Source organism: Camarhynchus parvulus, chromosome 3 (assembly GCF_901933205.1).
Source record: "Camarhynchus parvulus chromosome 3, STF_HiC, whole genome shotgun sequence".
NCBI classification, from domain to species: Eukaryota; Metazoa; Chordata; class Aves; order Passeriformes; family Thraupidae; genus Camarhynchus; species Camarhynchus parvulus.
In genome coordinates, this window is record NC_044573.1 from 13,855,263 (window position 1) to 13,861,083 (window position 5,821).

The following is a 5,821-nucleotide window of genomic DNA, read 5'->3' on the forward strand; positions in this document are numbered from 1 at the left end:
CCAGGCAAAAAAAACCCCAGGGTTTTATGTTATCAGTTGTTTAAAATTATCAGTCTTGCAGATACAAATTAACTAGATTGAGACTTGGCTATTATTCAAAGACAGGGAAAACCCTAATCAAAATCACATCTCCTCTGGAATTTTTGTCTGCAGGCATTAGAGTGCACAATTCCTCCTTTGGTGGAGCAGGAAGCCTGCCCTGCTGTTGTCCATTATCAGCCTGCATTGTGCCCCTCCCAGTGGCAGCAGCACCCTTCACAAATCGATGACTAATCCTGATCCAAATCAGTTATCCGATATGATGGAATTGTTTTCTGTGCCCTGAGACAGCAAAGAAATAGCTGTTAACATCACTTTGCTGAAAGTATTCCAGTGCAGGGCAGACCTGATATGTGTCTCACAGGAGCACAGTGGGATACTAAATGCAGCTTTTGCTCCAAGATGGTTTAGACCCTTTTAGAAATTCTTTCCTTAATGTAGCTCCATTTTTTAGAGGGGCTGGGAAGAAAATAAGTGCAGTAACTCTCAAGAAGGAGGAAATTTATCCTGTTTGAGTTTAATCTTTAAGCTGAACTTCAGGAACTGGCTTTCAGGGCTGTATTTTACTTTTTCTCCATCTTTTTTATTCTGTGCAGCATTCTGAGAGGCTGGTTAGTGCATAAAGCAATTCCTACTGGCACAAGACAAGAAAACTCAGCTGTGCTCACACTGCCGGCATCGAGCAGCTGTCCCAGTGTAACAAGGTACAGTGACTAAAGAGCCATTTCACTGCCTGGGTAACAAATTTGTACAAGGCAAATTCCTTCTCTTTGGTAAATGATGCACAGAAAGTGGCATTTCCATTACGTCACCCAGTGCATAAATATAAAAGAGGGTTTAATTCTCTACATGACACAATTACTTCCAAAAGGAAGAACTGGAAATAAAGAGCTCAGTGAACATATCTGCAGGAATTTATGAGGGTCTAATTGGTTTTATCCAGGGTGACACTGCAGGGTCATGTCCTGGCACATGTGATATCTTAACACTGTGAGAATGGGCATATTTAAAGTGCCAGAAGATAAGATAAAAATCCTGTTTAAAAGATTATGTCTTGTATCAATTTTCTGCCAGCAGCTAATCTGCCAGAACACTACAGGAAATTCTTCTTTACAGCTTCTGGGTGTATTTTTGTCCCATAAGGTACAAAGCAATCATTGTGTTGCATGTTGAATGTATGACAAATACTGAGGACACTGTAGGCTGCGTACTTCTGCTCACTAATGCCAGTGAAGCAGTTTGTTATTCCTGTAGTCTTTAATTTTGAAATCAAGAAGCAGATTGGTAATGCAGTATACAGGCATACAGACATGCCTGTATTGTGGAAGATGCTGGTCAGACCAAAAACTCCACTGCCTTTGCTGCACAGAAAGGAGAAAATAACAGGGGGAAAAAAGCTGCTGTGAAGCCTCTCCAGAAACATTTTCCCTTCAGAAAATTGTTCTGAAAGAGCAAGAATTCATTGCCCAGCATTCTGCCTTCTCATCCTCGGCAGGGCAATGGCCCACAGCCACAGTGGCAGTGCAGGGACAGATCTCACCCTAAGGGGACTGCACCCAAGGAGACAAGGTGTGTGCAACTGAACTGCCAGGCCACCTTCTCACCCTTGTTGTGAGGGACTTTAGGGTCCTGAGCAGCTCCTAAAGCACATCTGGACTCTCACAGGTCTATGGGACTGGATGAGATCCATCCCAGGGCACTGAGGAAGCTGCTGGCAGGGCTCCCCAAGGCACTCCCCATCACTGACCATCAGTCCTGGCTGACCACGGAGGTCCCAGGTGGTGGAGGTTGGTCAGTGTGACACCCATCCACAGGAAGGACTGGAAGGAGGATCTGGGGAACTCCAGGCCTGTCAGCCTGACCTCAGGGCCTGGGAAGGTAATGGAGCAGATCTTCAGTGTGATCACAGGGCACACACAGGACAGCCAGGGGATCAAGGACAGCCAGGATGGGTTTTAGGAAAGGCAGGTCCTGCCTGACCAACCTGATGTCCTTTCATGACCAAATGACCTAACTAGTGGATGGGAAAAAGGGAAAAGCTGTGGATGTGTCCAGCTGGACTTCAGCAAAGCCTTTGACACCACCTCCCACAGCATTCTCTGGGAAAAGCTGGCAGCCCACAGCTTGGGCAGGGGCTCTCTTTTGCTGGGGAAAGAACTGCCTGGATAGCTGGGCCCAGGGTGTAGTGGGGAATGGGGAATTCTGCCCCCAGAATGTGTTTGGCCACCAGAGGTATTCCCCAGGGCTCAGTATTGGGCCCAGTCCTGTTCAATATCTTTTATCACTGATCTGGATGAGGGGACTGAGAGCAGCCTCAGTAAATGTGTGGATGACACCCAGTTTGGTGGCAGTGTTGGTTGCTGGAGGGCAGGAGGGCTCTGCAGAGGGACCTGGGCAGGCTGGATCCATGGGCTGAGGCCAGTTGATGAGGTTCAGCATGGCCAAGTGCCAGCTCCTGCACTTTGGCCTCAACAGCCCCTGCAGCAGCACAGGCTGGGGCAGAGTTGCTGGGAAGGGGCCCGGGAAAGAGGAGCTAGGTGCAGGGCTGAGGATGGCAGCACTGAACATGAGCCAGGTGTGCTCAGGGGGCCGGGAAGGCCAATGGCACCTGGCCTGGATCTGGAATAATGTGGCCAGCAGGAGCAGGGCAGGGATTGTCCCCTGTACTGGGCACTGAGGTCACACCTCCAGTTCTGGGCCCTTCATTCAGGACAGACACCTCACCTACTATTTATCAATATTTCATGACAAAAACTTTATCTCCACCCCAACAAAAACACCCACAATCAAAAATTTTACACTACATAGAGAACTCAAGACAGCATCTAAACTAAAAACATTTTAAAAACTTCAAAAACTTTTATTCCATTTTCAATCTCATATAAAAAACAAAACAATACAAATATTATAATTCACACCATTAAAATCAAAAATCAACTATTTCCTAATTACAATACGTGATAAACATTTCTTAGCTTATCAACTTTTACTGCACTATACTATAAATACTTTAAAGCTAATCACCTAAAATTACTCTTCACAAAATTACTCATCTTATTTATAAAACTATCCTTTAAAACTTATTTCTAATTCTATTTCTCTCTCAACCATATCTACCCTGTTCAATAACACTTCTAAATCAATATTTCTGATCTCAGAATTTACATTCAAATACATACTGTATAACCCTTCTATCAGACTTGAAAAATTCTCTACAAATTCATTTCCCACTGGTGACAGCAGACTGAACATGAGCCAGGGGGGCCAGGAAGGCCAATGGCACCTGGCCTGGATCTGGAATAGTGTCTGGAATAGTGTCCCTGGCCAGCAGGAGCAGGGCAAGGATTGTCCCCTGTACTGGCACTGAGGTCACACCTCGAGTGCTGTGTCCAGTTCTGGGCCCTCCATTCAGGAAGGACATGGAGGGGCTGGGAAGACTCCAGAGAAGGACAATGGAACTGCTGAAGGGGCTGGAGCAGAAGTCCTGTGAGGAGCAGCTGAGGGAGCTGGGGGGGTTTAACCTGGAGAAAAGGAGGCTCAGAGGTGACCTCAGCACTCTTCACAGCTTGCTATAAATACATATTATAATATTGGCTTTTTGCAAATATAAAATGGATTTTATATAGTGTAGTGTTAAAGTAATTTTGTTATGAAGATATAGTTTTGTGAAAAATGCGTATTTTATGATTGGCTTTTTGCAAATATTAAAATGAATATTATATGTGTTGTGTTAGAAAGTAATGTTGTATTAATTCTCTTAAGTAGTGTGGTAAATACAGTTTTAGGTTATAACATAATGTTAAAATAGAAACTATGCTATGTAGGATATTTTTTTCAAAGAGAGGACTTGCACCAGATAGCAGCCACAGGACACCTGAATCTTTCAGAGAAAGAGAATTTATTGCCCCATTATCAGAAGAAAGGAACTTCTTCCTGCCTCGCTCAGCCAGGATGACGCTGTCATGATTAAGAGGAAGAAGCTGACACTGACCAGACAGAATCCTGTGTTTGAATGGAATTTATGCATCATGTATGAGATGTATGAATATGCAACAGGCTACTGTTTTTAAGGGTTTATCCTCTGTTAATGTGTGTCCTTTTTCAGGCTCGTGCTGCCCAGAAAAAGGTACCCAGACGTCCATAACTCTTTGTTTCTGTTGTCTCATATTGTCCTAATCCAAATTGTCCAAAATTTTTATCACTCTAACTGTATTGCTATTTTAATAACCATTTTATTACTATTACACTTTGAAAATTTTAAAAACAAGTGATTGGTGTTTTTCACAGTTTTTATTTCTGTTAGCCAGGCTTGGGAAGAAGGATGTGCCACTGATAGTGGACACAAAGAATGCAGAATTTATGGGCCCCAAGGACATTGAGCAGAACTCCCAAGATAAGGAAGAAACCAATAAAGACAAATCAGGGACCATGCTGAATCAGCTCTGCCTGGGTAAAAGGGAATTCCAGCAGGGACAGATCACAACCATGGGTTTCTCAGGTCTGGATTGAAGGCACTGAAGACAGTAGTTCATGTTCAGACTCAAGTGTTTATTATTTCTTATCAGTAAAACAGTCTCACTACTGTGAGTTTGGCAGATTTTCATTAGAAGGCACAAAACGGCCAACAATCTCTTGTTACAAGGTCTTTTAAGACTAAACCATCCAATCAAGAACTGACACCTGGATTATTTTCCCTTTTAACCCATTAACTGATCCCAAAGAGGCCGCAATGCGGACTTTCCTGCCCAATCACAAAATGCCACCCAAAGCCAAGAAGAAGAAGGAAGAAGAAGCATGAAGAAGAAACCCAGGACAACACCCTGTGCCCTCCATCTTGCTTCCATCCACAACATACTAAAAACCCCAAAATCTCAATTTCTCACCAAGTGATACACCTGCACTACTCTCTATAATCTATTGCACACTTTTGTGGATTCCAGTCTGTCTTGAAGTCTGAGAAACTTTCTCCGTGGATGAGGGTCGAAGTCAGCGTTCCCCTGGGGGTCAGGGCAGAGAAAGAAATATTCCCGGTGCCCTGGGTTTCCACATCAGCCACCAGCTGAGCCCACCTCGGAGCGAGAGAAAGCCTGAGCATGCGGACTAATCAGCATGAGAAGTGAAAGAGTCACTAAACAGCAGAGAATACGAATTAACAAGAGAATTGTGTAACTTGTAGCCAGTAAGCATTCATTCCTTGATTTTTGGAGTATCACCGAGCACCCAGGTTTGTGAAACTCTGAAATAAATAATGGATGTCTCTATGGAGTGTGTACTTATTGGCTCGCCCAGCGATGCTGGTGGCCAAGAGCAGCACTGCAATGGGAGCAAAGCCCCGAACGCCTCCCTAACGCCAGTATTTATTCCGAGTACCGGGGAACGAAGCGTTAACAGCTTTAAAGGTGTAGTTGGAACGATGAGGCACCAGAGGAGCTGGAACAGAAGCCCCTATAAAGAATCGCTTACAGAAGAGGCCTCAGTGCGCACAGAACACAAACCCGGAGCGGGCTCCGCACGCACGGCCGGGCCCCGCCATGGCGGCACTGGGGACCTGCCAGGGCCTTTCCCTTTGCGGCTGTCCGGCGCCTGCCTGCCTGCGGGATTGTTAAGGGTGCAGGAGACAGTGTCAGCAGAGGCGTCACTACAGCGGCAGCAAAGGCTCCAGCTGAGCGACAGCCGCTGCCCTTCGCCTCTCCGCCCGCTTTATCCCCAGCCGCTCTGGCTCGCTGCGCTTTGTCATCAGGCAGCGCGCGGGGCACCTCGCTACGGCGGCCGGGAGGGGGCG